This window comes from Oncorhynchus keta, chromosome 17 (assembly GCF_023373465.1).
Source record: "Oncorhynchus keta strain PuntledgeMale-10-30-2019 chromosome 17, Oket_V2, whole genome shotgun sequence".
Lineage (NCBI taxonomy): Eukaryota > Metazoa > Chordata > Actinopteri > Salmoniformes > Salmonidae > Oncorhynchus > Oncorhynchus keta.
This window is the reverse complement of record NC_068437.1, coordinates 27,776,829-27,800,958: the sequence shown is the minus strand read 5'-3', so window position 1 is coordinate 27,800,958 and position 24,130 is coordinate 27,776,829. Positions and strand designations below refer to the sequence as shown.

Sequence of the window (24,130 nt, the reverse complement as noted above, 5' to 3'; positions counted from 1 at the left end):
AGAAAAACCAGAGGTGGAGGTGGATGAAAAAAAGTTTATCGGATTTGGTTTGGTTTGTCTTTTTTAATATAAACCAGAGCTATAGTATATATGGCTCCATATTCACACATCAGTTGGCCCTGAACCTTCCACCCACCACTGTATGTAAGAAGAAAGTAAGTGTTGAAATGCACATCCACACTATTCTATTCTCCCGTGGCCTCTGAGTCAATCAATTAAATATACAATAATGGGACTCACTTGACAAAAAATACCTTACATTCAAGAGGGAAATTATCTTTTTACATTCAGAAGACCACAATTTCCCAGTGAATGCCCTCATTCTTCAGGAAGCCCCTCTTGCTGCCCTGCTTCCTGTGTGCTCTTTTTTCTTTGTGTGATGCACTGATATGACATTTTTGGCTGATACCGATATCCAATATTTTCCTTGACAAAAAACCTGATACCTTTACCGATTACCGATATTTAACATTTTTGCGGCCTTTTAAGCATTCTAGTATAGTTAAATAGTTGACACACACACATGGACGTAGCGATCTAAGGGACTGCATCTCAGTGCAAGAGGCATCACTACAGTCCCTGGTTCGAATCCAGGCTGTATCACATCCGGCTGTGATAGGGAGTCCCACAGAGCGGCGCACAATTGGCCCAGCATCGTCCGGGTTTGGTCGCCAGTGTAAATAAGAATTTGTTCTTAACTGACTTGCCTAGTTAAATAGGTTACACACACACACCACACTGACCAAAAAGTTATTTTGTTGGCGTTTACGTTTGTCCCTATTACCAGAAAAACATAATCAAAACCTATTTCTTTCACTTACTTGCTGTGCTGTTTCATTGTTCATTTGTTCAGTCGTTTCAAACTCAACCAGGATTTCTATGGAACCCAGTTTGGGTCTTTGTGTGTCAAAAAAGATACACGTCAAACTATTTGACAATTCAAATAACACTATTTGACATGTCAAATCAGGACCTGAATATGACTGCACGTCACATAATAATTTAACGAGCTCATAAATGTTACTACACGTAGATTACACTATCGCTCGTATTTCATATGTCACAACAATTCATCGATAAGTATGCTATGATGCTGGTAAAGTTGTATCGCGCACCTACAGTGCTGGTCATAAATAGAAGCTCGCTAGCTCATGGATGCAAAAATGTTTCTTCGTTTTCCAAATACATAGCAAAACGACATAATCTGTTTCAGTTGCTATAGTTAGCTAGCTAATTATATAGCTAGGTGTCATCATCTAAAATAACCCTAATTTATAAGACAGTTCTTATTTGATTAATGGTGGTCGGAAATGTGAAGCTAGCCACAATAGGACTTAGCCACAGTAGTGGACTTTGCGATTAGACTTCCAAATAAAAGTATGTCATTGACAGTGATGCAAATGAATACAAATAGTAGAATTATGCCATAATTGAATAGATCATGCTAAACGAGGTTGGAATGTTTTTGTATAAAATCAACAAAAGCCAATAATTTGTTAATTTGAAAAAAAATCTGTTGAAATCACACTGGATGTATTATACTTTAGAATTGCATTGGGGACATACTTATTGCACAGCCTTACCTATGGATTGTGGATCAATGACATGGGGTATCAGTCTACACAGTGACACCCAGAGAACATTAGCGTCATAGCTCTTATTGCAGGTCTCTGAAACAACTGTGAATTGAGCCACATTTATTGTCAACCTATGTGTATTGAAAACTATTCCCGAGGAAAAACAATACGGTGTGGATGTTTTGGAGTCTAATAACTCTAAGAAGGACTTTGGGAAAAAATATATTGGGTATTGAGTAGACTGATACCCCATTTCATTGATCCCCAATCCTTAGATAACGCTGTACAGTGCAATATGAATGTCAATACACATAATTGGCTGATTGGGGAGGTGATTTCACAGTCACAGTCCCGCGATAAGAGCTACAATGCTAATATTTGCGTAAACTCTTCACAGTTGTGTTATGTGGCTATCACCGAGTAGACTGATACCCATTTCATTGCTTCACATTCCAACCTTGTTTAACATTATCTTGTCTAAATATGGCATGATTCCACCAATTGCAATCTTCTGCATCACTTTCAAAGAGGTACTTTTACTTTGAAGGGAAACTGCAAATTCCACTATTGTGCCTAATCCTTATTGTGGCTAGCTTCACAGCACATAACCTGCTCAGGTCGAGCCCCACTCGCCAGATGAAGCTAGCTGGCTGCTTATAATGTTACCTTTGGGTAACAGGGTTAAGTAGCTGGCTAGCTATATATTTTCATGAACTGAAATTCAATTTCAATAGGCAAACAACAAGTGGCTACCTAGCTAATACTTACTCACAAGCATTCCTAAATCATTGCTAAGAAAAATGAAAATAACTGCAGTTCTACTGATCATTGTTTTCAGGCTGGTTGTATTGGTGCTAGCTAGGTACCAAGCTAAAGCTAGCTAGCTACCCCAGAAGTTGCGGTTGAACAAATAATGATTTATTACCAACGCGGTATTGTAAACTCATTGTTTGTGGCCGTTGTTTCCTTGTTTGCAGACTTTTTTGTGCAGCTTTGACAGTGCTACTGATAGTAGTGGTGCTGCTTGACTTGCATGTGCAAATTCAGAACACACAACATTCTATAATAGAACTGTGTTACTTAACATTTCTAATTAAAAGTTGATTTAATGAATCAAAGTGTTATTTGATGTGTATCTCTTTTGACACACAAAGACCCCAACGGCGTTCCATAGTATGTAATGAAACTAATAGTAGTGACACTATTACTGTGTAAATCTAGTAGGACAACACCTGAAAAATTGGTAGTGTGTACTCGTGCTCGACCAGTCGCGAAAGCCAACATCATCCACGACAGAGAACGGTTGATTGTCAAGGGCAATGAATGCCATTATCTTGGTGTTAATGGATTTCACCTTTGAGTTGTCTCGCTGAAATGTTCTTACTCTTTCAAATGACTGTTTGACTTGTTGACTGCTCGATCCACACAGCAGACATTGTGGGCTAGGTTAGGAATTCTGTGTAGTGCAAAATTTTACGTGGCGTCATAACGTCATGCATCTACGTTATATAGGTATGCACGTCAGCACATTAAACTAGACATCGGGCCGATACTGATATTGGCATTTTTAGCTAATATCATCCAATTCCGATATGTTCACAGATATATTGTGCATCCCTACACACAATACCTTCACCAGCTGTTTTATTTGTGTCAGCAAATTGAAGTGGCAGCCAAAAATACCGTTTTACAAGCAAGCCGGTGTTAAAAATAATAAATAGAAAATGTTTCAAGAAAAGCACCAATGAGAAATTCAAATAACCGGTTCCTGAACAGGGCTCATGAACAAAGCTGGGCTGAGAGAAGGTGGAGAGAAGAAGCAGCTGGAGGTGTTGAAATGCAGGCACCTCTCACAGGGGATTATCATGTTATCTGCTCAGTTAGAGTGGAAATTATGCAAAACAGAGTGTGCAATAGAACTGGAACAATTAGCCACCGCGGGTGTCGACGCATATTTTACAAACAACAGGCCAAATTCTATGGGCCAGTGAAGGGCAAAGCTGCTCTTGGATGGAGGAAGGATAGGAGCCGAGAGACAGAGAGGCAGAGCTCAGCCAATAACCAACCCCAGCACAGCCCGGTCCATTGTTTCCAGAGAGCCACGTATCCAGACAGGCTGTGAGCTTAATCTGGACCCTCTATTAATCTGGATCCTCTATTACCACTAATACAGTACAGGGAGCCTTCCACGTGAAACCTGTCTGACATGACCTTCTGTTAAGGTGTACCTACTCTTAAAAGGCCATATAAAATGGAGCAAGTTGAAAGAAAACTCTTAACCGACTCAGGGGCACTTAACAGCCTCTCCAGGATGAAATCCAATGATACAATAGTGCCTGCAGTAAGCAGGCTTATGGTTATGGCACTAATAATGCCAAGGAAGCATTGTTCAGTGTGTGAAAGAGATGTTGCCAGCAATGCTAATGTGCTCAACTGGTGATGCGAGGTCTTTAGGCCAAACATAGACATGCTATGATAATATGGGCTGTGGGAGTCTCCAACAGAGTGATCTGTGGCAAGATAAAAGGCAGCAGTAAAACAAAATAAATGTTAGCTCTTGAGGGCTGATGATGCAGTCTAAAGACATTGAGTCATTGCCCCACAGACAGCCTGACTCCACGTTGTGCTGTGTGAGCTGAGACTGACTAGTGCGTCACTATCAGGGCTGTGCAGATCCCAAAGAATGAGTTATTGTTTCTATGCTAATCCTCCATATGACACCAATTGTATGCCATTTATTCTGTTGTGAGGGTATGTACTACATTTTCTTACTGAGCAAAATTACCTATTGTACAGTAGAAGCGTAACTCCAACCCCAACTAATTCATTTAGTTTGAGTGAGTTTAGCAGCGAGAGAAATGGGCCACCAAAATATGCATTCAGTGACAGGTGATACACACACTAGGCATTGGTACATATCCAAAAACAAAAAGCTGGGTTGGCAACATTCGTCATCATAAAGCAGGGCCTGATCTAATGGGTTCCCAGACTACAAGTTGCATTAAAATAAATAACTTTTCATCCTATAACTACATCCAAGTGGTGTATGTCTCATTACGCCCACGCCAGACCTTCACTGAGCCTTCAGGGCAATCCAGGAGATAACACTAAACAGAGTCACGTAAAGATGTTTGTTGGGGGCCTATATCTTTTTTAAATTCATAGTAAACCAGTGATGAGCCCTCAAGCAAACCAAAGAAACACACCTCACCCTAACACTAGGAGTGTGCAATCACAATCAGATGCCTTTGTAACATGATTTGTTTGCAATCATCATTGTCATTTGTTACATCCAGAAAGAATACAGTATTTCTCCTCTCATTCAGAAAGGTGCAGTTCTGATTTCAAGAGCAATCAACAGCATGAGAGAACCAGGGATTTGATGCACCAGCCTTCAGGTGAAAGGTACAGAAACCAGCTCCATACGACCATCCTCACATCGGGGCCTTATCTACCATAGGTAGAAGTGAACATACCCAGAATGCTTTACTGAACCCATCTGAGAGAGATAAGGTAGAAAAGCTATTATGGCAGCGCTGGCAGAGATCCATCATGGATGTCTTCTATAGTGCTGAGTGATGAATCGGAATTTCAGTTATATTTTGTTTTTTAAACAACTAATTGACCAACATCAGTTCAATTATTTGAATTCCATTTAGTTCATTTTTTTCCTATCAAATCAATGCGCACATAGCACAGTTTTCTCTTTTGTTTTAGTTTTTAAGCAGATGCTAGTGACTATTGTAGTGCAAATTGTAGTTTCCAACAGGACAATATTATACATCGCTTAGCGCATAAAACATGGTAATTAACTACAATGACGATAATCCATTGCATACCTACTTGTCCGGTCTATGTTTCTTTTATGCCTGCTATGGAATAGACAGAAGAATGGGCGATCGTGAGGTGATATAGAGAGCAGCAGTTGCTTCATGAGATATCTCTAGCTGAAAATATATGATCTAAGTGATTGATAGTTGGTATTCAACAGTCATAAAATATGCCCTATTTACTTTGAAGAGCTACAAAATAGTGATTTTCTCAGACAGCATAGGCAACAGCTCTATAGAGATGAGATGATGACTTGGAATGCCATCAAATAAAACAAATGTAATATACACAACAACTGAAATATGTTATTAAAGTCATGTGAATAAATTATGGTGAATAAGTGATAAGCAGTAATGGGCTGTCACTACCATCAAGGGACTTTTATTCATTGTTTTATTCTGTGTTACAGCATTCAACCCACATAATGCATTGCATTTATTTTTTTGATTTTATTCTTGAAGGCCCATAACTTCACCTATAAAACAACATGTGCTTAGGACTATACATTCTTTAAGCCGGGTTCATAGAGCCTGACTGTATCAACCCTGCAAATCAAATTCAAGGAATTTGAGGTACTCAAGCAAAGAAAAGTGTGATAAATAAAAACATACCAATTTCATTTAAGGACCAAAAAACCGACAGCTGTGCCATATAAATTGCAAAATAGTTGGGAAGAGATTTTCAATGTACTCATTCCATGGCACATGGTTTATGAATTGATTCGCAAAACAACGCCGGATGCTTCCATTGGCATCCATGGATACACGCCACTGAATTTTCAAGGACCTCAATATTATGCAATTTTACAATTTATATAATTGTACATATAGGGCCTTTTCCGACACAGGCACAAATACTGTAATAAAGCCTTGAATAGAGATAGCATTAATCTCACCATTTGAACCTCACCATCTCTGTTTTCATAATGAGAAAGTGAACAAAAAACAGGTTCCTTTTGTAATGGAAGGATTTGTATGGAAAGGCAAGTTAAAGTTGTCGTCCTCATAATAACTGCAACACCCTTCAATTAAAGCGTGGGAAACAAACAAAGGTGGCCACATCTCTCACAAAAACAGATAAAAAATGAAATCGCAGATAATTATAAGGGATCAAGAGAACTTATAAATTGTCTAAAATAATTACAATGACTTTTCAAGCATTTTAAGAAGCATTTGATTTTGCAATCGCATGTGTGCCCATGAAAACAGCTTTCACCCTGTAACATAAGGAGACAGGAAATTCTACTAGTTACACTGCATTTCGGAGATCTCTATAGAAAAACCTGTCAGACGACTGGATCCAGGATTCTTACAGGGTTCAAGTTCAATGTAACGGATTAATGCTTAATATATGATATAATGACAACCTGCACTGCCACAAATGCATGGACAGAAAATACAAGTTGTATGTCCCATGATTTTGGACAAATCCTTCAAGACACCAACCATGGGAAAGGGTTTTAATCAACTCATGAATGTCATTGCATATAGCTATGATCTCCTCTTAAATCTTAATGTAATGACATGAAAACAATCTGCAGATTTTTATCAATGACTTATCAAAAGCTGTAAGAAGATATCCAGCTGTAGTAAATCCTCACTCGTACCCTAGTTTATAGAAAGACCCATATGTGCAGCAGTGGAGGCTGTTGAGGGGAGGACGGCTCATAATAATGGCTGGAACGGAGCACATGGAATGGCATCAAACACATGGAAACCAATTAAGGTGCCACCAACCTCCTGTGATGTGCAGAACCTTTGCATAAAGAGCAAACACGATGGACATGACAGAGCAAGGATTTTTAGTGGGTGCATATCCAACCATGCTGCTGTATTAGCGAGTCACCTAATGTTCTATCATTACCACAGAGAATGACTGCTAAATGAGACAGAACAGCAACCAGCAGGATGGACTAGAGTCTGTACATCCCCCCCAGTGTGATGAGGTGACAGTCCTGCTTCTGACCTTCAGCATGAAGGGTATACTACTGACTGGAGGGAACATACACGCACACACTGAAATGCTTTTGCTCAAGGAAACAACAACACAAGTCACTAGGTGGATGCTACATTTAATGAGGTGTCAAAATTTTACAGAAGAAATGTCACAATAGAAGCCGTGTTACTGGTAAACAAAACAAAGAGACGAATAGAACTTCCAGACATTCATATTCTCAGGATTGTGCAGTAAACTCAAATGGTATTTACTATATGAAATACTGCATGGCGGGTTGAAACAGGTTGACATTCCTCTCGTGTTTTCATGGATGTTCTGGGTCTTGACTTGAAATACAGTGGCCTTTAGCAATCAGCTACTCTACCTAGAGACAAGCTTTACATTCAGTTGGCTGCCAGCTTCCTATACACTGGGAAATGAAGAAATGATCCTATTGGTCACACACCAAGGGATTCACTGCTGTGAAACAAAGGGCCACTTCAATGCCTTCCTGGTTTTCCAGTGCCCTGTACAACTATGCCCCCTTTGATAACCACCAAAGGACATGTGTGTCAAGTCATTAAATTATAAGTGACAGGGTGGCCCAGTGCAAACGCAACACGATTTGTCATCTGCTTCATAACATTAGGCCTCCCCCAAATCACAAGGTCACTGCAGTTTAGGATGCAGTGTCTCTATTGCAGAAAAAACAAAAGCAAAAATGATTTTATTCAACAATGCCCTCAAAAATGAATAAACCAATAAATATTACCAAACAATTATAGAAGTGAAATGTATATTCGCCAAATTATGTTACATTACATCTGTGTCCATGTAAAAACAAAGAGCTACATGAGTTATTTAAAGAAGTCACTAAAAACGAAGATTCCCAATCCAGAAACTAGGTCCATAAACCAGGGTAAAGCCTTTCAAAAGTAATCCATTCACATAATCCATTTACATAATAACATCAAATATGTAAACCCTCGTAGTTAAATTTAATCTGAAATTACATAATCCTTTGTTAATCTCCACATGAGCAACTACATGCAACTTTGACAGCTCGGGACAGTTAGGGACTTTGGGCGCAAAATTGCTTTCTGTCATTCTTCCAGCACTTCATTCTCTGCAAGCTTTGAGGACAACATTGTGAGTAAAATTATTTCTTTTTAGACCATCCTATTCATGTTGTTGATGCAGTGTGACAGCCATGAATGGTGTGAGCAAACAGGCGAGGGGACTAACTGCTCTCTTGTAAGGATGCCTCCCATTCCTCTCTTCATCATAATCAAATGCCCAGGCAGGACAAGCCTAACAGTGCTTTTGAGTTGGTTTGTGGGCACTGGAATGACAGCCCATTTGAGAGATTTACTTTGGTGTCACTGATGATGCTTTAGGAAGCGTCTCTGTGTATTGCTTGATCTCTGGCTGACACAAAGATAAACCTATACTTGGGGGACAGATTAAAATAAAATAAAAACAGTTTGCTGCGAAAAGCTTAGTTTAAATAAAATAACTATATAACTAAACTCAGGATGTTCCTACTTGATTGACCCCAAACAAAACTAAGTACATCTTTTTAATAACATTTTATTTCACCTTTATTTAACCAGGTAACCAGGTAAGTTCTCATTTACAACTGCGACCTGGCCAAGATAAAGCAAAGCAGTGTGACACAAACAACAACACAGAGTTACACATGGAATAAACAAAACATAGAGTCAATAACACAATAGGAAAAAAAGTATATATACAGTGTGTGCAAATGAGGTAAGATAAGGGAGGTAAGGCAATAAATAGGCCATAGTGGCAAAATAATTACAATTTAGCAATTAACCACTGTAGTGATAGAGACTGGAGTGATAGATGTGCAGAAGATGAATATGCAAGTAGAGATGCTGGGGTGCAAAGGAGCAAAATAAAATAACAGTATGGGGATGAGGTAGTTGGATGGGCTATTTACAGATGGGCTATGTACACGTGCAGTGATCTGTGAGCTGATCTGACAGCTGGAGCCAGTGGATTTAGCAACGAATATGAAGCGAGGGCCAGCCAATGAGAGCATACAGGTCGCAGTGGTGGATAGTATATGGGTCTTCGGTGACAAAACGGGTGGCACTGTGATAGACTACATGCAATTTGCTGAGTAGAGTGTTGGAGGCTATTTTGTAAATGACATCGCCGAAGTCAAGGATCGGTAGGATAGTCAGTTTTCCGAGGGTATGTTTGGCAGCATGAGTGAAGGAGGCTTTGTTGCGAAATAGATTCTATATTTATTTTGGATTGGAGATGCTTAATGTGAGTCTGGAAGGAGAGTTTATAGTCTAACCAGACACCTAGGTATTTGTAGATGTCCACATATTCTAAGTCAGAATCGTCAAGAGTAGTGATGCTGGATGGACGGGCAGGTGCTGGTAGCGATCGGTTGAAGAGCATGCATTTAGTTTTACTTGCATTTAAGAGCAGTTGGAGGCCACGAAAGGAGAGTTGTATGGCATTGAAGCTCGTCTGGAGGTTAGTTAACACAGTGTCCAAAGAAGGGCCAGAAGTATACAGAATGGTGTCGTCTGCATAAGAGGTGGATCAGAGAATCACCAGCAGCAAGAGCGACATCATCGATGTATACAGAGAAAAGAGTCGGTTCGAGAATTGAACCCTGTGGCACCCCCGTAGACACTGTCAGAGTTTCGAACAAATGGTCGGTGATCTGTTTGTTAACTTGGCTTTCGAAGACCTTAGAGAGGCAGGGTAGGATAGATATAGGTCTGTAGCAGTTTGGGTCTAGAGTGTGTCCCCCTTTGAAGAGGGGGATGACCGCGGCAGCATTCCAATCTTTGGGGATCTCAGACGATACGGAAGAGAGGTTGAACAGGCTAGTAATAGGGGTTGCAACAATTTCAGCAGATCATTTTAGAAAGAGAGTGTCCAGATTGTCTAGTCCTGCTGATTTGTAAGGGTCAAGCTTTTGCAGCTCTTTCAGAACAACAGCTATCTGGATTTTGGTAAAGGAGAAATGGGGGAGGCTTGGGAAAGTTGTTGCGGGGGGTGCAAGGCTGTTGAACAGGGTAGGGGTGGCCAGGTGGAAAGAATGGCCAGCCGTAGAAAAATGCTTATTGAAATTCTCAATTATTATTTATCAGTGGTGATAGTGTTTCCTAGCCCCAGTGCAGTGGGCAGGTGGGAAGAGGTGCTCTTATTCTCCATGGACTTTACAGTATCCCAGAACTTTTGGGAGTTTGTGCTGCAAGATGCAAATTTCTGTTTGAAAAAGCTAGCCTTTGCTTTCCTAACTGTCTGCGTATATTGGTTCCTAACTTCCCTGAAAAGTTGCATTTCGCGGGGCTATTCAATTCTAATCCAGTATGCCACAGGATGTTTTTGTGCTGGTCAAGGGCAGTTAGGTCTTGAGTGAACCATGGGCTATATCTGTTCCTGCTTCTACAATTTTTGAATAGGGCATGCTTATTTGAGATTGTGAGGAAAGTACTTTTAAAGAACTACTCGGACAATAAAAATGATCCATTGTCAGACTCAATGCATCTACTTATCGAATAGCAATTGCTGAGCTGAAAGACATACATGTATCCTCTTTCAAAGCAGAGCACATCATTCTAATATTAGGAGAGGTAAAGCTTTCTGAATTGAAGATGTTCATCTGCATTGAAGATGAGATTTAGTATTTTGAAAACCTATAGTGGCTTGCGAAAGAATTCACCCCCTTGGCATTGTTCCTATTTTGTTGCCTTACAACCTGGAATTAAAATAGATTTTTGGGGGGGGTTGTATCATTTAATTTACACAACATGCCTACCACTTTGAAGATGAAGAATATTTTTTCTTGTGAAACAAACAAGAAGTATTACAAAGAACACAGAAAACTTGACTACTGTGCATAACTATTCCCCCCAAAGGCAATACTTTGTAGAGCCACCTTTTGCAGCAATTACAGCTGTAAGTCTCTTGGGGAATGTCTCTATAAGCTTGGCACATCTAGCCACTGGGATATTTGCACATTCTACAAGGCGAAACCTCTCTTCTCCTTGCCTGGTCTGGGAGTTTTGGTGTGCAGTCCTCTTGGCAGGTTTGTTGGGGTGCCACATGCTTTCAATTTTTTTATAATGGATTTAATGGTGCTCAAAGTTTCTGATATTTTTTTACACAACCTTGATCTGTACTTCTCTACAACTTTGTCCCTGACCAGTTTAGAGAGCTCCTTGGTCTTCATGGTGCCGTTTGCTTGGTGGTGCCTCTTGCTTAGTGGTGTTTCAGAACAGGTGTATATACAGTTGAAGTCAGAAGTTTACATACACCTTAGCCAAATATATTTAAACTCAGTTTTTTCACAATTCCTGACATTGAATCAGAGTAAACATTTCCTGTCTTAGGTCATTTAGGATCACCACTTTATTTTAAGAATGTGAAATGTCAGAATAATAGTAGAGAGAATTATTTATTTCAGCTTTTATTTCTTTCATCACAATCCCAGTGGATCAGAAATTAACATACATTCAATTAATATATGGTAGCATTGCCTTTAAATTGCTTAACTAGGGTCAAGCGTTTTGGGTAACCTTCCACAAGCTTCCCAAAATAAGTTGGGTGAATTTTGGCCCATTCTTCTTGACCGAGCTGGTGTAAGTAACTGAGTCAGGTTTGTATGATGCTTGCTCGCAAACGCTTTTTCAGTTCTGCCCACATATTTTCTATGGGATTGAGGTCAGGGCTTTGTGATGGCCACTGCAATACCTTGACTTTGTTGTCCTTAAGCCATTTTTTCCACAACTTTGGAAGTATGCTTGGGGTCATTGTCCATTTGGAAGACCCATTTGCGACCAAGCTTGACTGATGTCTTGAGATGTTGCTTCAATATATACACATAATTTTCCTACCTCATGATGCCATCTATTTTGTGAAGTGCACAAGACCCTCCTGCAGCAAAGCATCCCCACAACATGATGCTGCCACCCCCGTGCTTCACGGTTGGGATGGTGTTCTTCGGCCTGCAAGCTTCCCCCTTTTACCTCTAAACATAACGATGATCATTATGGCCAAACAGTTCTATTTTTGTTTCATCAGACCAGAGGACATTTTTCCAAAAAGTACGATCTTTGTCACCATGTGCAGTTGCAAACCGTAGTCTGGCTTTTTGATGGCAGTTTTGGTGCAGTGACTTCCTTGCTAAGCAGCCTTTCAGGTTATGTCGATATAGGACTCATTTTACTGTGGATATAGATACTTTTGTACCTGTTTCCTCCAGCATCTTCACAAGGTCCTTTTCTGTTGTTCGGGATTGATTTACACTTTTCGCAAGTATGTTAATCTCTAGGAGACAGAACACGTCTCCTTCCTGTACAGATGAACGTGGTACCTTCAGGAATTTGGAAATTGCTCCCGAGGATGAACCAGACTTGTGGAGGTCTACATTTTCTCTGATTTCTTTAGATTTTCCTATGGTGTCAAGCAAAGAGCCACTGAGTTTGAAGGTAGGCCTTGAAATACATCCACAGGTGCACCTCCAATTGACTCAAATGATGTCAATTAGCCGAACAGAAGCTTCTAAGGCAATGACATAATTTTCTGGAATTTTCCAAGCTGTTTAAAGGCACAGTCAAATTAGTGTATGTAGATTTCTGACCCACTGGAATTGTGATACAGTGAATTATAAGTGAAATAATCTGTCTTTAAACAATTGTTGGAAAAATGACATGTTTCATGCACAAAGCAGATGTCCTACCCGACTTGCCAAAACTATAGCTTATTAACAATAAATTTGTGGAGTGGTTTAAAAACAAGTTTTAATGACTCCAACCTAAGTGTATGTAAACTTCCGACTTCAACTGTATACTGAGATCAAGTGACCGATTATGTGACACTTAGATTGCACACAGATGGACTTTTTTAAAACTAATTATGTTACTTCTGAAGGTAATTGGTTGCACCAGATCTTATTTAGGGGATTCATAGCAAAGGGGGTGAATACATATTGTCACGTCCTGACCTTAGTTCCTTTTTTATGTCTCTATTTTGGTTTGGTCAGGGCGTGAGTTGGGGTGGGCATTCTATGTTTTTCATTCTATGTTTTGTTCTGTGTGTTGTATTTCTATGTGTTTGGCCTGGTATGGTTCCCAATCAGAGGCAGCTGTCAATCGTTGTCTCTGATTGAGAACCCTACTTAGGTAGCCTGTTCCCACCTGTGTTTGTGGGTTGTTGTTTCCTGTTTTATGTTTTTTCACCTTACTGTTTCGTGTCGTTCACTCTCTTTGTTGTTTTTTTGTCATTCAGTTTTCAGTTTATTTAATTAAATTTACTATGACCACTTACCACGCTGCGTGTTGGTCCGATGATTGCTATTCCTCATCATCAGACGAAGAGGAGAGCCTTTACACATATGCACGCACCACTGTTTAATTTTGTTTTTAAATAATTGTTTGAAACAAGTTACTTTTTTCATTTCACTTCATAAATTTAGACTATTTTGTCTATGTCCATTACATGAAATCTAAATAAAAATCCATTTAAATTACAGGTTGTAATGCAACAAAATAGGAAAAACCAAGGGGGATGAATACTTTTGCAAGGCACTGTATGTCCTCAGATGGCTGCTTTGCTTTCCATTATCTGTTTCTGCGGTGCAAACTCGGTTGTGCAAACATTTTCACCAAATATATGGTATTATTAATCTAGGCTATTTATTAAATGAAATTACACTTTTTCAATGTCAGCTAACCTGGAGTTTTTGTCCACAATGTGAATCACATCAAACTAACATTCAGCACGTAATGAGTGTTGTTCACACAAAGATCTTTCAAACATACCCTGGTGGACAGAATTTTATCCATGAAATCGACACAGACATAAGGGCAAATCTTATAAAACATGTAGGGAAAAGGGGAAAGCGACACTGAAACAACCTTAAAGGGAGGCAAGCCAGCCTAAACTCTACTTCTGGACCACGGTCCCTTCACATGACACTATAATCCTGCATCCCACTATGGTTAGTACACAACTCAGAGAGGCAGCCAGTGACACTGTGAGATAGTGGCACGACAGACATGCTTGACAAGAGTTTCCAGTGACATGGAATCCAGTCACACAGGCAGATTAGAACAGAAAGCTGTGCTGTACCAATCTGCTGTACATCCATCTGAGTAGTAGGAGAGGGCCCCCTGGGAGCATGATGCCTCTGCGGTAAGGTTAACCCTTCTCTAAGGTTAACCGCTGAGAACTACGATTGCCTCCTCAACAGAGTCGTACTTAATTGGTTGGTGTACTTAATTAAAAGTGGGTTATTTTGAGACCAATCTTATTATAGAGCTAATATAATTTATGCCTCTTAAAATAGAAGGCAAAAAAGGGTAGTAAAAATGTATCTTTCTAAAGGCAATTCCAATAATTATTTTAGGAGATTTTCAATTCATTGGCATAGGGCAGAAGTTACAGTGCCTACCTGTGCACTCCCATAAAAGCGTGTTTGACATTTGCCTGTCAAGAGACCCAGTGGGACACAGAGACTCAGAAAGAGGATGACCCAGGGGTGTTGAGCAGGTGGGAAGAGACTCATCATCACCTTCACGAGACTGAGTGTCCTCCTGTCTCAAACAGAACCAGTCCAACAAGCACACTCTCTCATGTGAATCCAGAGCTATGCTCTTCCCACCAGAGGAGCTAAGACATTTCCAAAGCAATCAGTGGAACCCTGACCACTCCTGTGATAGGCCGGGCACAGTGCACGATGACCAGGTCGCTAGGTGTACGGTGTTTCCTCTGACACATGCGGCTGGCTTCCGGGTTGGATGCGCGCTGTGTTAAGAAGCAGTGCGGCTTGGTTGGGTTGTGTTTCGGAGGACGCATGGCTCTCGACCTTCGCCTCTCCCGAGTCCGTACGGGAGTTGCAGTGTATGTAAACTTCTGACCCACTGGGAATGTGATGAAAGAAATAAAAGCTGAAATAAATCATTCTCTCTACTATTATTCTGACATTTCACATTCTTAAAATAAAGTGGTGATCCTAACTGACCTAAGACAGGACATTTTTACTCTGATTAAATGTCAGGAATTGTGAAAAATTGAGTTTAAATGTAGTTGGCTATGGTGTATGTAAACTTCCGACTTCAACTGTACATGGGAAGATGCAGATTAACTGTGACATTCAAGGCACAGGCATATGAACAAAAATTTGTCATGATGATCATAATCATCATATCAGAGGGACAACTGCTAAAACCTGTGTTTATTTCCAACCAACACAACCACTGACAGCTGCATTTGCACATATAAAGTAACTCATTATTCCTTTCCAAATTAGTTTTGAATCTCTAAATATTTCTTGGAGTGGGTCTAATCTTACATTCTTAATTACGTCTGTGCATCGGCAGCTGTGTCAGCCCCTCCATCTGCCTCAGGAGGGATGGAGAGCCGCAACATCCACTCCAATGGATGTAATGAGGTTCTGTGGCTGCAGCTCCACAGTCCAAACACACTGGAGTGGAGGCGAGGGATTAGAGATGTGACACTCAACTAATAAACCTAAGCTCTTCCAGATAGAGAGCTGCTCTGTGTCATCTGTCCCTGTCTGGTTCATCATCATCAACACTCAGCAAAAGGCTCTGGCTAAAATTTGCATTGGGCCAAGTCAGGGCTTACTTTATGTTTGCAGTTGAAAGCTATGATTCCTTGCTGATGAAGATATACAGAGAAAGGGAGACATGGGAAGTCAATACCCTGTCAGATACATCATACACAGCTATTGCCTTACTCTTACTAAAGAGAAGGATTCACAGTCTTACTGGAACAAGAGAGACATCTCTTTACATTACAATACCTACCCAAACAGAACAATTATATGGACTTCTAAAGCTAGAGGATAAATTCAACTGAGCGACTCTTCAAAAGCAATGCTTATCCCTCTTGTTTTTTTATCTGCCTGTGAACCAGTTGGTTAAACCTGTGAAATAGCCTAACGAGAATTATTGCAGTATGTCTCTTTTAATAAAGCTTTCAACAAATCCCATCTGCTTCAGTTTACTGACTTTGTACAAGTCAACTGTAAAAAGTCTATAACTAATATAACCTTTCACATAGAATTAGGCACACGCATGTTCACTAGCAAAGATAAAGGAACTCCTCATTAGAGGCCCAGGGTCCCCATGTCTGTTTATGCCCCCATAATGTATGGCAGGCTCTATGGGGGTGCCTCAGGGTTCAATTCTTGGACCGACTCTCTTCTCTGTATACATCAATGATGTCGCTCTTGCTGCTGGTGAGTCTCTGATCCACCTCTACGCAGACGACACCATTCTGTATACTTCTGGCGCTTCTTTGGACACTATGTTAACAACCCTCCAGACGAGCTTCAATGCCATACAACTCTCCTTCCGTGGCCTCCAATTGCTCTTAAATACAAGTAAAACTAAATGCATGCTCTTCCACCGATCGCTGCCCGCACCTGCCCGCCCGTCCAACATCACTACTCTGGACGATTCTGAATATGTGGACAACTACAAATACCTAGGTGTCTGGTTAGACTGTAAACTCTCCTTCCAGACTCACATCAAACATCTCCAATCCAAAGTTAAATCTAGAATTGGCTTCCTATTTCGCAACAAAGCATCCTTCACTCATGCTGCCAAACATACCCTTGTAAAACTGACCATTATGCTGACATTTCACATTCTTAAACTAAAGTGGTGATCCTAACTGACCTAAGAAAGGGAATTTTTACTAGGATTAAATGTCAGGAATTGTGAAAACAGAGTTTAAATGTATTTGGCTAAGTTGTATGTAAACTTCCAACTTCAACTGTACATTGCTCATATATATGCTAAGTCAAACGACACCGCTGGTTCTGCTCACACTGCCCTACCCTGTGCTCTGACCTCTTTCTCCCCTCTCTCTCCAGATGAAATCTCGCGTCTTGTGACGGCCGGCCGCCCAACAACCTGCCCGCTTGACCCTATCCCCTCCTCTCTTCTCCAGACCATTTCCGGAGACCTTCTCCCTTACCTCACCTCGCTCATCAACTCATCCCTGACCGCTGGCTACGTCCCTTCCGTCTTTAAGAGAGCGAGAGTTGCACCCCTTCTGAAAAAACCTACACTCGATCCCTCCGATGTCAACAACTACAGACCAGTATCTCTTCGTTCTTTTCTCTCCAAAACTCTTGAACGTGCCGTCCTTGGCCAGCTCTCCCGCTATCTCTCTCAGAATGACCTTCTTGATCCAAATCAGTCAGGTTTCAAGACTAGTCATTCAACTGAGACTGCTCTTCTCTGTATCACGGAGGCGCTCCGCACTGCTAAAGCTAACTCTCTCTCCTCTGCTCTCATCCTTCTAGACCTATCGGCTGCCTTCGATACTGTGAACCATCAGATCCTCCTCTCCACCCTCTCCGAGTTGGGCATCTCCGGCGCGGCCCACGCTTGGATTGCGTCCCTACCTGACAGGTCGCTCCTACCAGGTGGCGTGGCGAGAATCTGTCTCCTCACCACGCGCTCTCACCACTGGTGTCCCCAGGGCTCTGTTCTAGGCCCTCTCCTATTCTCGCTATACACCAAGTCACTTGGCTCTGTCATAACCTCACATGGTCTCTCCTATCATTGCTATGCAGACGACACACAATTCATCTTCTCCTTTCCCCCTTCTGATGACCAGGTGGCGAATCGCATCTCTGCATGTCTGGCAGACATATCAGTGTGGATGACGGATCACCACCTCAAGCTGAACCTCGGCAAGACGGAGCTGCTCTTCCTCCCGGGGAAGGACTGCCCGTTCCATGATCTCGCCATCACGGTTGACAACTCCATTGTGTCCTCCTCCCAGAGCGCTAAGAACCTTGGCGTGATCCTGGACAACACCCTGTCGTTCTCAACTAACATCAAGGCGGTGGCCCGTTCCTGTAGGTTCATGCTCTACAACATCCGCAGAGTACGACCCTGCCTCACACAGGAAGCGGCGCAGGTTCTAATCCAGGCACTTGTCATCTCCCGTCTGGATTACTGCAACTCGCTGTTGGCTGGGCTCCCTGCCTGTGCCATTAAACCCCTACAACTCATCCAGAACGCCGCAGCCCGTCTGGTGTTCAACCTTCCCAAGTTCTCTCACGTCACCCCGCTCCTCCGCTCTCTCCACTGGCCCCAGTTGAAGCTCGCATCCGCTACAAGACCATGGTGCTTGCCTACGGAGCTGTGAGGGGAACGGCACCTCAGTACCTCCAGGCTCTGATCAGGTCCTACACCCAAACAAGGGCACTGCGTTCATCCACCTCTGGCCTGCTCGCCTCCCTACCACAGAGGAAGTACAGTTCCCGCTCAGCCCAGTCAAAACTGTTCGCTGCTCTGGCCCCCCCAATGGTGGAACAAACTCCCTCACGACGCCAGGACAGCGGAGTCAATCACCACCTTCCGGAGACACCTGAAACCCCACCTCTTTAAGGAATACCTAGGATAGGATAAAGTAATCCTTCTCACCCCCCTTAAAAGATTTAGATGCACTATTGTAAAGTGGCTGTTCCACTGGATGTCATAAGGTGAATGCACCAATTTGTAAGTCGCTCTGGATAAGAGCATCTGCTAAATGACTTAAATGTAAATGTAATCCTGCCAAACATACCCTTGTAAAACTGGCCATCCTACCGATCCTCAACTTCGGCGATGTCATTTACAATATAGCCTCCAATACCTTACTCAATAAATTGGATGCAGTCTATCACAGTGCCATCCGTTTTGTCACCAAAGCCCCATATAGTACCCACCACTGCAACCTGTATGTTCTCGTTGGCTGGCCCTCGCTTCATACTCGTCGCCAAACCCACTGGCTCCAGGTCATCTACAAGACCCTGCTAGGTAAAGTACCCCCTTATCTCAGCTCGCTGGTCACCATAGCAGCACCCACTTGTAGCACGCGCTCCAGCAGGTATATCTCTCTGGTCACCCCCAAAACCAATTCTTCCTTTGGCCGCCTCTCCTTCCAGTTCTCTGCTGCCAATGACTGAAACGAACTGCAAAAATCTCTGAAACTGGAAACACTTATCTCCCTCACTAGCTTTAAGCACCAGCTGTCAGAGCAGCTCACAGATTACTGCACCTGTACCTAGCCCATCTATAATTTAGCTCAAACAACTACCTCTCCCCCTACTGTATTTATTTATTTATTTTGCTCCTTTGCACTCCATTATTTATATCTCTACTTTGCATATTCTTCCACTGCAAATCAACCATTCCAGTGTTTTACTTGCTATATTGTATTTACTTCTCCACCATGGCCTTTACCTCCCTTATCTCACCTCATTTGCTCACATTGTATATAGACTTCTTTTTATACTGTATTATTGACTGTATGTTTGTTTTACTCCATGTGTAACCCTGTGTTGTTGTATGTGTCGAACTGCTTTGCTTTATCTTGGCCAGGTCGCAATTGTAAATGAGAACTTGTTCTCAACTTGCCTACCTAGTTAAAATAAAGGTGAAAATAAAATAAAATGTTCTTAGTTCTGTTCAGAATGTAAAGTTTTATGCCCCCATAATGTTCTCAGTTCAGTTCAGAATGTAAAGTTTTATGTAAAGTTTTGTTAATTCCAAAACAAGACTCCATTTGTGGACAAAGAGTTAACCGTATTGAGGTATTCAGAGGCTGTGAATGTGTTTTCATGTAAAGGTGACACAAGGACATCTGATCACCTGAGATTGTGACAATGCAAGAGTGACTGAATCAGGCCAATGGAGTTGAGCGACAGGAGGGCAGGGATGCAGTTACCTGACAGGTAGTGGATGTGACATCAGTTGAGAGGACTGAGGTGAATACAGGTGAATCCAGGTCCAGGTAGCCCTAGTTGGCCTTCGTTAGTCACCAACACAGCAGCCTGCCAGCACGGGCCCCTGGAGCTTCTCAGGAAATCAGAGTAGGGTTAGAATGTACACCACACCAGGTCCTCGATTCCACTGGAGCTCCAAGGGGCCTTTCTCTGGTAAGGTCCATAACTAGACTTCTGAAGTAATTTTGTTATCTGATGGGGTAGTTAACTCACAGTATACCTCCCTTTGTGATCTTTGCTTCCCTCTTGTTCTCAAGACTACAGAGAGGAATGTGCCTCTCTCAAATCAATGATCACACTGAGCATGCTTGATGCATTGCTGCAGTCACTTGGGTGGATTGTTCAGCTATGCCTCCGTGCCCTTTCCTGAGATGGGCCAAGCAGGGAGGGAAATAAAACAGTGAAATCAGCCTGGCTGGTCGAGGGTTATACAAAGCAGCAACAAGGCAACGTGGAAATACCGGCTCACTTCACAGGAAGCAGCCAAGAGGAACAGATTGCTTCATGGTTATAGAGGAAAGGGCCTGAAAGGGGGCTTTGTTTCCCCCGGGAGAAGCGGGAGTCGCCTGGTTTGGGTGCACTGGCCTGGGCTGCATATGGTCAGTCAGACTGGGACTCTCTCTGACTGGGTGGTGTGGGTGGGAGGATCTGCTTTCCAATTCAGGCCCTTGACCCCATCTTTCCAACCTCCTCTCAGCCAACAGCCTGGAGGCTGTGGAAGCTATGATGTCATGTAGTTCTGCAGAGTGGGGAGCCTCACTGGTCTGTCTCTGCACAGTGAGCTGCACAGCCAGTCATGGAATTCAAGAAAAGTAAAACGGATCATTTCACCTCTTTAAAAAATCTTATTAAAGGCCTAGTGCAGTCAAAAACGTGATTCTCCCTGTGTTGAATATATATTTTCACAATATGAGGTTGTAATAATACTGTGAAATTGTGAAAATGTGGATAATGCCGTTTTAGTGTAAGAGCTGTTTGAAAAGACTGACATTTCATGCTGTTCTGGTGGAATGGAGTTTTGGCCTTCCATGGTGACATCCACATGCGGTAAATTAGTTAACAGACCAATAAGAAAGATTTCCACACCACTCTGCCAATAACAGCTAAATTGACCTTTGCTTGAGAAATTGACCTTTAATTAGAAGCCATTTTTGTTTATTTTTTACCATTTTAGTTGAAAACAATCACAGTAAGGTACTTAATTGCTACCCAGAAATGATTTGATAATGAGATAAAAGTGGCTGCATTGGACTTTTAAAGTATTTTTGGAAACATGTTGCTATTTTAAGATATAAATGTTATCCTATTTCTTTTCTACTTATTATAAATGTATTTATTTTTATAAGATTTTATTAAACTTTTCAAACAATATAAACATAGACAGACAAAAACAGACAGACTCACACAATCATCAACAACATCACACCGTATACAGATCCACATGCTCCCGCCTCCTCCATCTCCAGGACCTGCAAGACTCTATTCGACATGACCTCAAACTGCACCACTAAGCCCTTCTCTGTCGCCCACACCCTTTCAATATTCAAATAATAATGCATTTGATTCTTCCACCGTCCCAACGATGGAGGATCACTTGAGTTCCAGTTTTTAAGCAAATGTTTTTTCTAAATCATTGATGTGAAAAGTACAGTCCTACCCAGTGGAAATCTCGCCGCACACTCATATGCCATGTATTGAAATATGCAAATAGATGGATTAAAAGTAAATTATAAAGTATGTATATTGTTATTATTATCAGTTAATAATTTGATAATTTTTTGCTTCATTTCATTCTGTGGGTCTGCTAATACTGTACCCGTGGTGCCCCAGAAAGCATGGACTTGTCCCATCGCCAACCACTCTGGAGAATCCTCGGGAATCAATTAGCCTTGCAGTTCTATAAACAGAAAGTCATTACCTGGAAGTCTAAGGGTGGGATTCTTAATTCTATCAATCCAGTCAAAAATGTCCAACATTCAGACGGTTTCATATCTGAGGTTGTGGTACAAGACCACTTTAAAAACATTGTTTTCCAACATATATTATATACTGAACAAAAATAAACACATGTCAAGTGTCCACCTGACAGGTGTGGAATATCAAGAAGCTTATTAAACAGCCTGATCATTACACAGGTGCATCATGTGCTGGGGACAATAAAAGGTCACTCTAAAATGTGCAGTTTTGTCACAACACAGTGTCACAGATGTCTCAAGTTTTGAGGGAACTTGCAATAGGCATGCTGACTGCAGGAATGTCCACCAGAGCTGTTGCCAGATAATTTCATGTTAATTTATCTACATTACATTTACATTTAAGTCATTTAGCAGACGCTCTTATCCAGAGCGACTTACAAATTGGTGCATTCACCTTATGCCTTAACTTCTTCGATATAGGGGGCGCTCTTTTAATTTTTGGATAAAAAAACGTTCCCATTTTAAACACGATATTTTGTCACGAAAAGATGCTCGACTATGCATATAATTGACAGCTTTGGTAAGAAAACACTCTGACGTTTCCAAATCTGCAAAGATATTATCTGTGAGTGCCACAGAACTGATGCTACGGGCGAAACCAAGATGAAAATTCAAACAGGAAATGCCCCAGATTTTGAATGCGCTTTGTTCCAATGACTCGTTATATGGCTGTGAATGCGCAAGGAATGAGCCTACACTTTCTGTCGTTTCCCCAAGGTGTCTGCAGCATTGTGACGTATTTGTAGGCATATCATTGGAAGATTGACCATAAGAGACTACATTTACCAGGTGCCCCGCTTGGTGTCCTCTGTTGCAATTATTGCGCAATCTCCAGCTGCGTGTATTTTGGTTCAGAGGAGAAACCAAACTGCCACGAATGACTTATCATCGAATAGATATGTGAAAAACACCTTGAGGATTGATTCTAAACAACGTTTGCCATGTTTCTGTCGATATTATGGAGTTAATTTGGAAAAAAGTTTGGCGTTGTAATGACTGAATTTTCGGGGGGTTTTCTTAGCCAAACGTGATGAACAAAACGGAGCGATTTCTCCTACACAAATAATCTTTTTGGAAAAGCTGAACATTTGCTATCTAACTGAGAGTCTCCTCATTGAAAACATCCGAAGTTCTTCAAAGGTCAATTATTTTATTTGAATGCTTTTCTTGTTTTTGTGAAAATGTTGCCTGCTGAATGCTAGGATTAATGCTATGCTAGCTATCAATACTCTTACACAAATGCTTGTGTAGCTATGGTTGAAAAGCATATTTTGAAAATCTGAGATGACAGTGTTAACAAAAGGCTAAGCTTGTGAGCAAATATATTTATTTCATTTCATTTGCGATTTTCATGAATAGTTAACGTTGCGTTATGGTAATGAGCTTGAGGCTATAATTACGCTCCCGGATACGGGATTGCTCGATGCAACAGGTTAAGCCGCCTCCAATGTCATTTTAGAAAATTTGGCAGAACATCCAACCGGCCTCACAACCGCAGACCACGTGTAACCACGCCAGTCCAGGACCTCCACATCTGGCTTCTTCACCTGCTGGATCATCTGAGAACAGCCATCCGGACAGCTGATTAAACTGTGGCTTTGCACAACCGAAGAATTTCTGCACAAACTATCAGAAACCGTCTCAAGGATCTAATCTGTGTGCTTGTCGTCCTCACCTTGACCTTACTGCAGATCGTATCCGGCTTCAGTGGGCAAATGCTCACTTTTGATGGCCACTGGCACGCTGGAGAAGTGTGCTCTTCACAGCTTAATTGCACTTTCAACTGTATCGTGGAGAATGCCCCTAAATCAAAGTCAGCACACTAGAGCAAATAAAATATAAATTTACATAAAAACTATTTCGGTGTGACGCTGTTAGAAATCATTGATGTGATTCCAGCCTTGTTGGACAATGGAATCAATATTTAGCTCATCATTTACCTCACCCACTGGCTCCAGGTCATCTATAAGTCTATGCTAGGTAAAACTCCGCCTTATCTCAGC

At 41.5% G+C, this 24,130-nt stretch overlaps 1 protein-coding gene across 3 annotated transcripts in view; it reads right to left on the bottom strand.

The window, feature by feature from the left end:
- The window catches only part of LOC118396735 (FERM domain-containing protein 5), a 117,635-nt gene that overhangs the window by 41,942 nt on the left and 51,563 nt on the right, over window positions 1-24,130 (bottom strand). The window lies entirely within an intron of this gene.